This window comes from Ochotona curzoniae, unplaced genomic scaffold, assembly GCF_017591425.1.
Source record: "Ochotona curzoniae isolate NIBS_2020 unplaced genomic scaffold, NIBS_Ocur_1.0 scaffold_274, whole genome shotgun sequence".
NCBI classification, from domain to species: Eukaryota; Metazoa; Chordata; class Mammalia; order Lagomorpha; family Ochotonidae; genus Ochotona; species Ochotona curzoniae.
In genome coordinates, this window is record NW_024467101.1 from 8411330 (window position 1) to 8426282 (window position 14953).

Sequence of the window (14953 nt, forward strand, 5' to 3'; positions counted from 1 at the left end):
TGGGAGATGATCAGGCCCTGTGGGAGGTTTTGTTTGTTTCATTTAGGTTTTTTACTTGTTTATTTTTTTTTTGCAGTTGCCAGGTTCTGTGTTCACCTCAGATCTTTCAGGAGGGGCCCACATAGAAAATCCCGTGTTGGAACTCTCTCAGAAGAGGTGCGGGTAGCCTGGGGTTTGCCTTTGAACAGCTCTGGGATGGACACAGAAGCTCTGGGACCCCAGTCAAGCCCCTCACCCCGAGGAGCAGGCTGGAAGGGGGAGGTGAGTCCCTCGCTCACAGCAGTGTGGCAAAGAGGAAATGATGGCTCCCCGCATCAGGCGCCCACACGGTGCCTGGGAGTGGGAATGTCCATGGTTACCAAAAAGCCGGTCCTAGGACTACTGTGAGGACTGGGGCTGCCCCTTTGGCCTCCAGCCCCCCACCTCGAATGGGGGAGAACCCCTACTCTGCTCCTCCTGACCCTTCTCAGGCAGCACAGAGGCAAGGCTTCGTCCTCTACAGGGGTGTGCAGGGAGAAAGTGTCTTTATGATGAGACAGCGATGAGGTGATGTCTGGATTTTTTTATATCCCCACTGCTGAACTGGTGCCAGACGCCAGAGTCCAGGCTGGCCTCCATGAGCCACATTTGTTCCTCTGGGCTCCTAGTCCTGGTGGAGGGTCCAGTTTTAGACCCACCAGCAAAGGAAGAAGTTGGCCAAGACCCTTGAAGTCATTTGCACTGGGGCCCCTTGAGGATCCTCCCTCGCTCTAGTCTTGGCTCTAAAAACAAAACAAAACTCACCTTTGTTTTCTTCTCTCCGAAGTGAGAAAGCCTTGGAGGATCTAGGAGTTAGCATCAGCCCATCCTGGGGGTGGCGGCGGAGGCTGGGGAAGTGAAATTCCCTTGTGTCTGAGAACCCAGTGCAAAGCATCGAGTCATAACCCTGACCCTGTGGATTGATTGTGGGTCAGAAGCCTGCATCGGCTTTACCATTCTGGGCCCTCGATCGACCCAGTTTGCTGAGCTGGTGTGGAATTTGAGATTGCTGGTGTTACCACAATGGGGGCATATTTGAAACGGGGCAACAAATCCCTGTAAATAACACACACATGTAAAAAAAAAAAAAAGCACTCAGTAACAACAGTATCTGGGGATGCAGCGAAAGCCTTGGTAACCCCCACTGTCGGCACCAAGCCAGTAACGAATCAGTGGTGTGAGGTGTCCCAGTCAGGTGTGACATCCTATCTTATGTAGATCCTCCTGGGTTTTACTAGGCATTTACAGGTTGATGTTCGCATCTGGGTGTGTAAACAAGACTTGGCATCCTGTTCTGCAACTTGCTTTTTGCAAATAACAGTAGCAGAAATGATTCACCTGGCTGATTCGTGATGGAGCTGATGCGGTAAGTGCAAAATTGTAGTGTATGTAGTCTGTCTGTGTGTGTGAGAGAGATTATCCTTTTTAAGGGTAGTTCAGAACCAAGTTTTTCAGTTGAGAAAAGTGAGGTCGAGAAGGAAGGAGACTCAGGCAGGGTGAAAGGGCGGTGGGGTGCAGGGGGGAGCCTTAAAGATTGAGGACAAGACTGCCGCAGTCGCCTGGCTCCCGGCGTGCTGTCCTGGCTGCTGAGAGGAGCTGCATCCTGCAGAGCCAGAAGGAGGGCAGGGAAGTCAGCTCGCCCAAGCCAGCAGGCTGAGCCTCTGCAGTCTCTGCCAGCAAAGATTTACAGCTGCCTGGGAGCTCGGGAACTTGAGAAGACTGCAGAGGAAAAGGCTGGTGCAGCATGTGGTGAGCCTGCGGTGCTTGCTGGCAGCCTGGCTACAGACTCCAGGAAGACCCCCCACACCTACTGCCCACCCAGGAGCAGGCTTAGAAAGCAAGGGTGGGAGAGAGACACAGGGCAGAGCCCAAGGACCAGGGCGCCTAGACACGCAGAAGAGCACTGAACGCTGGACCTAGCTGCAGCTAAGGCTGTGTGTGGTGTTAGTCCTTGCTGTTGCCTGGGCTCTGTGGTTCTCAGACTGCCCCAGGCTCTCGGGGCTGCAGTGGGAGCAACTGCCACCACCCACTGAGCTGAGCCGGGGCCCAAAGATTTATTTATTTTTTATTTGAAAGGCAGTGTTACTAAGAAAGAAGGAACCACCACAGAGAGAGATCTTTCCCCTACTGGTTCACTCTCCAAATGGCTGCAATAGTTGGGCCAGTCCCAAGCCAGGATCCAGGGGCTTCCTCCAGGTCTCCCATGTGGGTGCAGGGGCCCAAGCACTTGGGTGTTCTCCACTGCTTTCCCAGGCACATTAGTGGGGAGCTGCATTGGAAGTGGGGCAGCCAAGACTCAAACCAGTGCCCGTGTTGGATGTCAGTGCTACATTCAGAGGCTTAGCTTGCTGTGTCACAGTGCTGGTCCCCAATTATTTTATTTGTTTGTTTGTTTGTTTCTTTATTTGAAAGATAGGAAGAGATAGACACAGGTTTACTCTCCAATGCCTGCAGCAGCCACGATTGGACTAGGCCAAATCTAGGAGCGTGGAATTGCCTGTGGGTCTCCCACCTGGGTGCCAGAGAACCAAGTACTTGAGGTACAACCTGGTGCCTCTCAGGATACATGTTAAAAGGAATCTGGAACCCAAAGTGGAGCCAGGACTCAAACCCCCCAGGCATTCCCAAATGTGGTGCATCTGTGCCAAGTGGTAACTTAACGACTACCCAAAATGCCCTGTTTCATGACCCTACTTTTGTAGGCATCTGGATCTTTTTCTCTCTGTTCTGAGGAATTTCCAAAATCTCATGGAAAATAGAGTGAAAAGATAAATTTATGTAGGTGCAAATATGTTTGGATAATTATGTATGATTTTTCAAGATACGCATTTTCATTTTTCCTTCTTTTAAAATTTTTTTCTTGAAGATTTACCTTTATTGAGCAGTCAGATATACAAAGAGGAGGAGGGACAGAGAGGGAGATTTTCTGCCTGCTAATTCACTCCCCAAATGGCCACAATGGCTGGAGCTGAGCCAATCCGAAGCCAGGAGTCAGGAGCCTCTTCTGAGTGTCCCATGCAGGTGCAGGATCTCAAGGCTTTTGGCCGTCTTGACTGTTTTCCCAGACTACAAGCAGGGAGCTGGATGGGAAACAGGGCCGCCAGGGGAAGCAGCTTCTCCTAGTGGATGGAAGATTCTTTGGTTCTCTTTCATACACACACACACACACACACACACACACACACACTTACTTTGCATTTAAAATAAATCTTTTTGAAGAAAGCATTAGTGGGCCCGGCACAATAGTGTAGTGGTTAAAGTCCTCCCCTTGCGTGCCTGGGATCCCATATGGGTGCCGGTTCTAATCCCGGCGGCCTTGCTTCCTGTCTAGTTCCCTCCCTGCTTGTGGCCTGGGAAAGCAGTTGAGAATGGCCCAAGGCCTTGGGACCTTGCACCCGTGTGGGAGACCCGGAAGAGCTCCTGGCTTCTGGCCTCGGATTGGCTCAGCTCCAGCCATTGCGCTCACTTGGGGAGTGAACCATCAGACAGAAGATCTTCGTCTCTGTCTCTCCTCCTCTCTGTATATCTGCCTTTCCAATAAAAATAAATAATTCTTAAAAGAAAAAGCATTAATACCCTTAGAACCATCTCAGTGCCTGTGGCACCCTGCCTGGTCCCCACACATAGACATCATAACATGATAACCTCAGTGGGGAGTATTCATCCAGCTCTCCGTGTGCTGGGCACTGTCCAGGACGCTTAGATCCACTCGTTGAATCGGCCCAACCCCTCTTGCCTGCTGGACCCTCAGATTGTTCTCATTTTCCAGATGACAGTAAAGGCACAGAGAGGTGAAGTGGCTCATCCAAAGCCACACAGCAAGTGAACGGTGGAATCCGAGACCAGAGCTGCGTTCCCATCCTGTCTGCCTCACTTTTAATGTGGTAGCCATTTAGGACCAGGGCAGGAACAGCAACAGCCAGCTGAATTGGCAGAAGATGAGGCAGAAATCTAAAAGGGAGAAAATGAAAAGCAAAAACGGGACACTTCTGTAGACCCAACACAGACCATGAGGCTGCAGGAAGCCTGCAAGGCTCTGGCTAGGGTCGATGGCTGGCCCGTGTTGGACAGTGGCCATCGCAGAATGGAACAGCACGGCCTGTGGCTGTTCGGGGTGTCCCTGCAGTGTGCTGGGGGCGGCATCTCAGCCAAGAATGACATCAGCTATGCCCTGCACCTCCCTGCCAGCCAAAGAGCCCAGAGCAAGCAGGGCTGTATTAAAGAACAGCCAGGGAAGTGGGCTTTAGATCTCGCAGCTGGGTCCCGCCTCTTGCCAGCTGGGTGAACCTGTGAGTCCCTTTCCCTTCTTGAGCCTCAGTTCTCATTTTTTTTTTAATTGCAGGGGAGATAACAATATATTAAAGGAGGTTTTGTTTTTTTGGTATTTATTTGCTTACTTGAGAGAGTGACAGAGCAGGGGAGAGACAGAGAAAGCTTCCATCATCTGCTTCAATACCCAGATGGCCAATGTGGCCAGAGTTGAACCAGGTCGAGATGAGAAGCTACGAGCTCCACCTCAGTCTCTAATTTAGATGGCAAGGACCCCAACACTTGAGCCATCTTCTGCTGCTTTTCTCAGGTTGTTAGCAGGTTGTTATCAAAAGTGGAGCAGCCAGAACACAACCGTCGGCCCACAAGGGATTCTGACATTGCAGTCGGCAGCTTTATCTGCTATGCCACAGTGCTGATCCCAGGAGAATCTTAAGTTTTATTTTGTTTTTCAAAGAACAGAGTAACCAAAACTGAGATCGTCCATTTGCCGATTCACTCCCCCAAATGCCAGCGATAGCCAAGGCTGGCCAGGCCAAAGCCCATCATTAGTAGCTCCATCTGGGGTCTACCAGGTCTTCTGTGACCAGAACCCAAGCACTTGTGCGGCTCCCAGGATACAGCAGGCAGCTAAATCTGAAGCAGAGCAGCTGGGACTCAATCCAAACGCTCTGAAAGGAGATGAGGGCATCCCTGGAAGTGGCTTTAACCCGTTGCACCACAATACCTACCGCTAGAGGGGGTAGTTTAAGGAGCACAGTCGCTTAACAGGCTAATCCTCCACCTGCAGCACTGGTATCCCATATAGGCACGAGTTCTTGTTCCAGTTGCTCCATTTCTAATCCAGTCCCCTGCTAATGGCTTGGGAAAGCAACAGAGGATGGCCGAAGGCCTGGGGCCCCCTGCATCCGTGTGGGAAATCTGAAGCAGCTCCAGGCTTCAGACTGGCTCAGCTCTGGCCAATGTAGCCATTTGGGGACTGAACCAGCAGACGGACGGAAAAGTCTGTCTCTCTCTCTCTCTCTTTGTTTTCCTGTCTCTGTGTCTTTGTAATTGACTTTCAAGTAACCTCCAAGGTCCTACAGCCCCTGAGCGGTAGCAGGCAGAGCCAGGACTCTGATCCATGGTTCTCAGTTCCATGGAATGCCCTGGACATCCCAGACCAAAGGCCGGACCTAGGAAGAGGCACCCAGCCCTGCATCATTGCTCATGGAAGCACTAATCAGTCCTCCCAGGAGCCTGGCTCCGTGAGGCCCTGGAGTAGTAATATCAAGGCACGCAGCCCCTCTGCTCCTAGGAGGATCACCTTGACTCTGGGTGCCAAAGGAGAGCAGTGTGGGCACAGTTCTGGAGCCTAAGAGGACTGGAGACAGCGCTGGGCCCACCCCTTCAGTGGTATCCCACCAGACCATGTTGCCAAGGACCTGACACAGATACCAGCAACCAGCTCCTGGGAACAGCCTCTGCTAGGTACCCAGGCAGCTGAGGCTCAGCCAGCCTGGACGTTCGTGGCTGAGGGGCCTCGCGGCACACCAGAGCTGAGCAAGGTCAAAGCAATCTCTTCTGTGGAGATCGGCATCCCATGTCTGAGTTCTGGTTCATGTTCTGAATGCAGTACTTCCCATCTGGAGGGTCTGGAAAGGCAGCACAAGATGGCCCAAGTGCTTGGGCCCCTGCCACCCCTGTGGGAGACTCGGATGGAGCTCCTGGCTCCTGGTTTTAGCCTGGCCCAGCTCTGGCCAGTATAGCCCTTTGGGGAATGAACCTGTGGATGGAAGCTCTCTTTGTCTGCCTCTGTCTCTCCAAGTCTCTGTCACTCTGCTTTTCAAATAAGTATTTATAAAAAGGAAAATAACCTTCCGTAGTATCACACAGCTAGAACCAGCACCAGAGCTCACAACTCTCCTTTTTTCATACTATGATACAATGCACCTATCATTTATATCCACTGCCTTTTACATTTAAAAAAAATCAAATTATTTGAGAGAGGGAAATAGAAAAAGCACCAGAGAGAGAGAGTTTTCATATGTTGGTTGACTCTCCAGATCCCTGCAGTGGTCAGGGCTACACTGGGGCAGAAACCAGGAGCCAGAAATTCCATCTGGGTCTCTGCTGTAGGTGGCAGGAGCTCAGCTGCCTGAGCTGTCACTGCTGCCTCACAGGGTGTGCGTGGGCCACAGGCTGGAATAGGGAGCCAGAGCTTGGACTCACGTCCAGGTAGTCCAACGTGAGAGGCTGGCCTTTCGGCCACTAGCTAATCGCCCAGCTCATTTCATTGTTGTTATAATCTTAGTGTGTCTGGTATATCCACCCCTCCCCCTTCCATTGCAGAATGCCTTTGTTACCTTCTGACGAAACCTTGCACCCATTGGCAGTCTTCCAGGTCTCCCACGTGGGTACAGGGTCCCAAGGCTTTGGGCCATCCTCTGCTGCTTTCCCAGGCCACAGGCAGGGAGCTGGATTTGGAAGTGGAGCAGCTGGGACACAAACTGACACCCATTCGGGGTCCTGGCCCTTGTAAGAGGAGAACTAGCCACTCAAGCCACCGTGCCAGACCGACCTAGAAGATATCTAGTTGCTCTTGACGTCTGTGCAAATAAAATAGAGGATTCGTCCCATTTTGCAGATGTGGCATCTGAGGCCTCAAGAATTTAAACAATGTGCTTGTGGACATGGAGCCAGGAAGTAGCCAAGCTGAATTAAATGAATGCACATATAGCTCCCATTTAAGGAGGGTGTAGAGGTGCCCTATGTCAGACTGTATAACTGAATCTCCTAACAGCTTTTCCAGGTGGCATAGCTGGCCCCATTTCCCAGATTGGAAACCAGCTCTGGCTTTTGTGACTGCACCCATAGAGTGGGTCAGCCGAGGGCAACTGGAGAGGGCATCCTTCAGCGTGAGTCCCAGAGCACAAGTGTGCTCTTGGGAATTCAAGGGTTGGTGCTCTGAGAGACTTTTTTTTAAAATATAAAGATGTATTTATCTTTACTGGAAAGTCATATTTACATAGTGAAGAAAAGACTTCCCATCCACTGGTTTGCTCCCCAAGTGGCTGCAACAGCTGGAACTTAACTGATCCGTAGCCAGGAGCCAGGAGCCAGGAGTTTCTTCCGGGTCTCCCATGTGGGTGCAGGGTCCCAAGGCTTTGGGCCGTCCTCGACTGCTTTCCCAGGCCACAGCAGGGAACTGGAAGGGGAATGGAGCAGCCAGGACCTGAACTGGTGCCCATATGGAATCCTGTATGGTGAGGGATATGCAAGGTGAGGATTTTAACCACGAGGCTGTTGCTCTGTGAGACTTTGCAGCAGTAAGAGATGGGGACCCCAGCAAGCTCTAAGCCCCACTATCTTAAAGGCAGTGCCCTGGCTAGCCTGGGGATGAGGGATGTGGGCTCCCTGCCCCCAGCAGGTGGAGGCTGGTGTTGTTCGTTTGGCGACAAAGTCACCTCCTGCCTTCTTCCAGAAAGAATCTGTGACAACTTCTAGAGATTTGTAGGATTGAAAAACAGAACCAACATTTGAAGGTGAACCAATGAGTTCGTTGATTCTCTGTGTCACCTGCCTTTCAAATAAACAAACATTAAAAAAGTACAACAAGCAAATAGAAACCTGAGTAGGGGAAGGATCATCACAGAGGAAGAAGCATCAAAAGTCCTGGGATCTACAGAGGCAGGACCTGTGCAGAGGTTACTTGGGCAGGGAAGGTGGGGCTTAATGGCACTTGAGTGCCCTCTAGTGTCCACAGAAGGAAAGACTTTAATTTTGTCAACGTGAGAACTACCTCAATACCCACAGCCAAGTCAGTTCCCAATCTGGTAGACACCAAGGCTTGCAGAAGCTCAAGCCGCTTTTATGATATTTTTCACATTACTTATACACATCCCCCAATAACCTTTAAATCACCTTTAGATGATGTATAATACTTAGCACGGAGTACATACTGCATAATAAGGCCACTGTGTTGTGTAGGGAAAATAACAAAAACAGGGCCCATGTGATAGCCTAGTGGCTAAACACCTAGCCTTGAATGCGCTGGGATCCCATGTGGACACTGGTTCTAATCCCAGCCACCCCACTTCCCATCCAACTCCCTGTTTGTGGCCTGGGAAAGTAGTCGAGGACGGACCAAAGCCTTGGGTCCCTGCACCCATTTGAGAGAACCAGAAGAGGCTCCCAGCTCCTGGCTTCAGATTGGCTCAGCTCCAGCTGTTGTGGCCACTTGGGGAGTGAGTCAATGGACGGAAGATCATCTTTCTGTATATCTGCCTTTCTGTACATCTCCTTTCTGTATATCTGCCTTTCCAATAAAAATAAATAAATCTTTTTTAAAAAAATTAAGAAAAACAACCCGTCCCTGCTCTGTACAGATGCTATTTTTTCCTGAGTGGCTTTGATCCACAGCTGATTGAATCCAACAACGCAGAAGCAGAACCAGCAGCCGATCCTGGGTCACCCCAGGATTCTCCAGGAGCCCCCAAGCTCCCTGTGATGAGGTTAAAGCTCAGGCAGCAGGAGGGGTGCCAGGAGGGAGCCAAGCATGGGCCCCCAACATCGTCAGCCATGGCCGTGATTCCCAGCTCAGTCCATCGCTGCCAGGCGAAGGTGGGAAAGTCCCTCAGCTGCTCAGAGCTTCCAGGTTCTCCCTTGCATCCCAAGGGGCACGGGGTGGGGCTGGGGTCCCACAGCAGCCACCTCCGGAAGACAGTGAACGCTCAGTGAAGTTGTGGACATCAGGGGCACAGAGCAGGGGAACGCTGGGGCCGTCCAGGGGTAGATAACACCTGACACCAGCCAGAAAAACAAAGAAGATACACTGGTTCAAGTCCCAGCCGCTCCACTGCCAACCCAGCTGCTGCCCATGCGTTGGAGAAAGCAGCAACACACGGCCCAGGCACTGAGGTTCCCACTGCCCGTGTGGGAGAGCCAGATGGTGTGCTTGGTTCCTGGGTCCTGGCTTTGGCCTGGCTGTTGTGGCCTTTTGGGGACCAAACCAGTAGATGTAAGATTATCTCTCTCTCCCTCTCTGGGTCATGCTGCCTTTCAAGTAAATATTTAAATCATATATATTAGGGATATATGTATGTCTGTACACACATACATATATTTATACACACGCATACACACCCACACATATGGCACCTAGTTCCCCGTAGCTATTAGTAGTAACCTCTTCCTCCCCTGGAAGACTTCCTTGTCTTTCCCAGAACACTCGATGCCTGAGTCTCCTGGGCATGCCTGCCTCTACTGGTCACAGCGTTCTAATTGTCCCTCTCTTTGTCTTTCTCTCACCCTGTTGAGGGATCATACGACAACTTCCTTGCGCTCTGCTGTGACCCCAGGATAGTTGGCTCACGTAGGAGTGACAGGTATATTCTAGCTGAATGAATGAGATTGATGAAGTCCAGTCCTCAGCTCTGTCATGCCATTGACTTCAGCTCCCCCGGGCACTAGATAAGAAGCAGGGCTGAGGTTGTGCAAGGCCACTGTTCTTTTTCTTTTCTTTTCTTTTCTTTTCTTTTTTTATTATAGTTTTGATAATCGTTACATAGTTAAAAAGGTTCAAGGGCTACAGGAAAGTGGGTAAGACTATTATTTCTACATTGTTTCCTTCATGTATCTGGGGTAAAGGGGGATATTAAGGGAGAAGCCCCACCCAGTCTCCCTCCCACCCCAGGTCCCTAATGTGGGGCATGCTCCAAGGGTCCTGTTCAAGTGGTTTTGATAGTTCAACAGTTATAAATTGCTGCCAATCTCGCCACTCCAAGCACGATGAGGTCATTGAAGAATCCACTGATTGACATAGTCCCTTTTAGAGTCTCCGTTTGCCCAGTTTTTCACTGCCAACATATGGCTGAGGTGGTTGATTGACTTGTTCTGTCCTCTGTCTTTTCATGGTTAGGGTGCTAAGTCCTGCAGTTTGGGGAGATCTCAAAAGAAACTTTGTCTGTGGTGTTCCCAGTCCAGATTCTTGTATGTTATAGCAAGCCTAGGGCCCGGCACAGTCCATCGCCCCAATCAGTTGGTTGTTGCAATTGCTGAGTTGGTTCTGTTTCCAGCCCTGTCTTCCACGTGAACCAATGGGTTTTGCAGTCCAGTCTGATGCTGCCCAGCACACACTCAGCCCTCAGTGGGAGCTGCAAGGCCACTGTTCTTGTCAGGACCAGAGGTGGACTAAGTTAGTCTGAGCCAAAGATCCACTGGTGTGCATAAGACCTGCCACTGGAAGAAGATCTGATAGAGGCTGGACTGGGCTAGGCTGTAGCACCCACCAGCATGAGCTAGAACTGGGGATAGATCAGGTCAGGCCAGGCTGTAGCACCCGCTGGCAAATGCTGAGGTGAGGTGGGCCATGCCAGACTGGGCCACAGCTCCTTTCAGTTCATGTGAGACTTGGGGTGGTGGTGACAGCCTGGTTAGGGGGCTGCAGGGGGATCCCCGGCTGGGTCACTGCTTCCACTGGCAAGCATGAGAACCGGGATGGGGGCAGACCAGTCCAGGCAGGGCTACTATACCTGGTGGCCTGCATGTGAACTGGGTTAGGGGAGAGCTAGGCTGGGCTAACCAACTGTACCCACTGGTACATGCATGAGCCATCATCTGCTGCCTCCCGGGGGGTTGGAGAACTGGCTTGGGAGGCAGACATTTCACGTAATGGCTTAATGGTTGTGCCACCAGACATGCCTGCCTTGAAAAGATGCTTTGTTAACAATAAAGACCATTTAATGTTTTAAAGCAGAATCATCAGAAGGAGAAAATTCACAGTCCCAGAGTCACGACTGTGGTGGGGCAGTTGCCTTGGGATACTTGGGAACCCATTCAAAATGAGAAAACTTCATGGAGTTCTCTTTGGGAGGGGGGAAAAAGTTCCTGGTAAAGCCAGTTTTTCCTGGGAAATGCAGCATTCCAGGGCTGCGCGGACCCAGCCTAGCCTCGGGCTCGCTTCAGCCCAGCGCTGGCCTTGAGGTGAGGAAACCCTGTGTGTCTCTCAAGGCGGGGAGGGGCGCTCGGTTTTCCCGCCTTGCAGCACCGGAGAGGGCCCGTGTCAGGACCTGGACGCCCAGTCGGCAGCTTCAGCCGGGGAGCTCATCTCAGCCGAGACCACGCCGCAGGCACGCAGGGGTTAACGCCGGGAGGCCCCGCCCCCGGCGCGCAAAGCTCCGCCCTCCCGTGATCCCGCCCCTACCCCGCCGTGCGTCCACCGGAAGTGCCCGCACGCGGGCAGCTCACTTCCGCCCGGCAGGTGACAGCCGCGGGGCTCCGGGGCAGCTGGCGGCGGGGACGCTCGGGGCTGGCGGGACACGGAGGAGGAGAAGAGGAGGAGGAGGAGGCCGCGGACATTTTGCTGCCGAGGCGAGCCGAGCCGTGGCTCCTGGAGCTGTTTTGGACTTGCGGGTGAGGAAGTAAAGGGAGCCCCACCCCCCATCCACACACACGTCGTACACACTCCGCGAGGTCGCGGAGGAGAAAAGTGGGGTGAAAGGAGTCGGGGAGGGGGTGGCTTGGTGGGGTCGGAGGTCACGGAGAGGACGCGGCGGCGATGGCGCGCGAGCCGCACGTCCCGGATCCCGACGGGGAGTCAGGAGGAATGGGGTTCATTCATTCCGCGCCCCGGGGGATGGGGGGGACACCCTGGGTCCGCCAGCCTCTCTGAGAGAGATTTCCAGACATAGCCCCCCCCCCGAGTATCCATCTTCGGGTTCTGGTTCTCGTCTCCCCCTCACGGGTATCCTGAGGTCGCCGTCGTCGTCCATACCGAGGTTCAGCTAGGGAGAAAAGATAAATAAATAATAATAATAATAATAATAAAAGGTAGGGGGACTGCCCCAGTAGGCTGAGGCGCTCGGTGCCTCGGGGGAATGATGGGGGACCCCTGAAATCAAGCTAAGAGGTACTGATGAAATATGACCGATGCTGTGTGTGAGGGGCTGTGCAAAGCGCCACGTTTGAACTTCTGGCAGCGGGAGCTAGGTTTGTTAACTCCCATTTTGATCCACCCAGACGCCGAACAGGGAGGTGCAATTTGCCAGGCGAGGCCAGTTGGGGAGGAGAAGGCCGGACGCAGGTAGGGGATAGTGACTGTTTTGAGTCGGCCCTTGCTGTCCGGTCTGGAGTCTGGATGGGTGTCAAGCTGTGGCCTTATTGCTTCACATTGCTGTCTGTATGCATTGGATTCACTTTTTTTTTTTTTTTTTTGTCGCATGAAGCAGGGCTGTGGGCTCTTACTGAGGGATTGCTCATTTAAGGCTACAGGTGAAAGTGCTGGGGTTTTTTTGTTTTTGTTTTTCTGACTTGGGACTGGGATGATGCAAAATGGAGAGTATTCAGTAGTCAGAGTATTCAGAGGCTTCTGAATTTTGAGTGCTTGAGCTCATTCCTTAGGGACAGTTACCCAAAGGGCGGGTCCTTGGTATCTGTTGTCAGGTGCAAGACCTCCCCCCCGCCCCGTCCCCATGCTCTGGCTCGGGAGGTGAGGTGGCTGCCAGCCCCTGAGGGCCAGGCTCTCAGTATCCCCTCTGCAGACCTGGACTTGCTCCATGGCTGCCTCAGTGGGCCAGACCGCAGCAGCATGGGAAGGTCTGCCGCCTTCCTCCCCCAGCCCCGACTTATGGGGGTTCTAGAAGCCCCCATGAACCTGGAGGGGGGTCTCACTTGCATCTGAAGAGAGCTCTGAGTACCTTTTTTTTTTTTTTTTTTAAGCATTGTGATCTGTTCTAGTTCCATTGGAGTCACAGACACTTGATATTGTCACCTTATCCTCCTCTTTTTCCAAGGGAGGATTCGGGATAAAGTGACTTGTCAGGGAGGTTGGGAACCCGAGAATGTGCCGGGGGGGGGGGTAGGGGGGCATTCCCCTGCCCTGAGTTGATGTCCCAGCTCTTAGAATCACACCTCTCACCATTGGTCATGTCGGGATTGGGGAGTGGAGGGCCCAGGCTTTGCCCTGAGGGGCGTGAAGGCAGGCTGGTGTGGCTGGTTTGAATTATGTACCAAAAGTGCTTCCTCCACCCCTGCTTCATGTGCTTGTTGAGAGGGTGGGGAATAGGGCCAGTACATGAAGAAATCTGTGCAGAGCCTACGGGTCCCTTGGCCGTGGCTGGTTCGTCTCCTGCTGGAGCCCTGTGTCTGAAGAAGGCTTACAGCCCCAGCTGGGGCATCCCTTCCGCCTGCAGACAGACACCTCAGTGTCCTCACCACTTCTACCATTCTGTTTCACTTCCTAAAAGTGTTTCCAAACCAGTTCAGTCTGTCAGTCCTACTGGCCCTGGCCCTGGACTTTGGTCTCTCCCGTCGTCCTCTGGAACCCGTGCCTGTCTTAATTGCTCACTGCTCAGAACCCTTCCCCAAACCCCACAGGTCCACAGGGAGCCGGTGTGTTTTTCGCTTGAGTCTATCGCCCCAAGTTGAGCTGTTATCTCCTTGAAGACTTTGCTTTTTTTCCGGATGGGCCTAAGATAGGTCACGGATATTATCATAGCCCAGAAATGATTTTCCTGTTTTTAATCTCTTTGCACAGAGAGGAACAAATACCTCTCCAGAAACAAAAAAAATAGAAAATATCTCCCAAGCAGTGGGAAGCCTTAAAAAAATTCCTTTCTGCCGACTCCATCAGTGGCTCCTCATTGTCCTCACGCTAAAACTCAGATTTCCTTGCACGGGGTTCAGGGCCTTTTACACTCTGACCCCGCCTTCCTCATCCCCCCACCAAGTCCCAAGATTCCACCTCCTCCAAGTTCCAACCCAGCCCAGCCATGGGCAGCTTCTGTGAGCCCTAACTCTGGACACTTGTCCGTCTTCACTTGGTGCCTCTTCCTAATGCCTGACCACTGCTTCCTGTCCTCCTTGGCCGGACGACTCTTTGATGCTTTCTATCTGAGCGTCACCCTCACTTTGCAGTCCAGAGCTAGATGCCTCTGCAGAAATCACAGTGGGTTGTGATTGTCTGTTTGCTCAACCATGTTCCAAGGTCGACAGCTCTAATCCTTGGCAAGGATGTTAACCATCCATGTCTCCAGCATCTAGTGAGATGTGTGGCTCCTAATGTCCACGTGATCTCCTGTCCACGCTCATAGCGTGCCATGGGGAGAGTGAGAAATGTGACTCCTGGCGGTGGAATTAACTATTCTGAAATTACTATTTGCTACCCTAACCACAGGTGTTTTGGGTCTCCAGGGACCTGGGGGTTTGAAGTCCATATAGTAGTAATAGTGGCCAGCATTTATCAACTCCGCCTGGTGGCTGGGCGCTGCTGAAGGCTGTGTACGTGCTGGGCTACTGTCGGACTCCCTCCCTTGTTAGATTGTCTTCTATAATTGGAGCTGGGGGTGGGAGGCTGGGCTGTGGTTGTAGACTGCTAAGCATGGGGCTCCTTGTGCCTTCCGCCATGGAACTGGCCTCTGACCTCCACGAGGAGGATCCCCTGAAGTCGGGTGGCCTCTTGTGATTAAGGCAAGAGCGTGGCTGTTTTGACAGCGACAGGCTCGGAACCCATTAGTGTCTGCCCCTGTCAGATGTCTTTGAAGTGATATCATCTAAGCTGAGATTGAAAGGATAAATGGGTGTCACCAGGCTGGACAAGGAGTAGATAATCCTGGCAGAAGGATCAGCAAGTGCAGAGGTTGCAGGGGAGAGGCTGGCCTTTAGAGAAATGCAGAAGCCTGCAGGGGAC

General features: G+C 52.3%; 1 protein-coding gene across 3 annotated transcripts in view; it reads left to right on the forward strand.

The window, feature by feature from the left end:
- Positions 1 to 11567: 11567 nt before the first annotated feature.
- AP1B1 (adaptor related protein complex 1 subunit beta 1) overlaps positions 11568 to 14953 on the forward strand; it is a 49902-nt gene continuing 46516 nt past the window's right edge. For all 3 annotated transcript variants that reach the window (XM_041003464.1, XM_041003465.1, XM_041003466.1), the window contains exon 1: positions 11568 to 11679. The gene's annotated coding sequence lies outside the window, so the exon portion shown is untranslated. The remainder of the gene's footprint in view (positions 11680 to 14953) is intronic.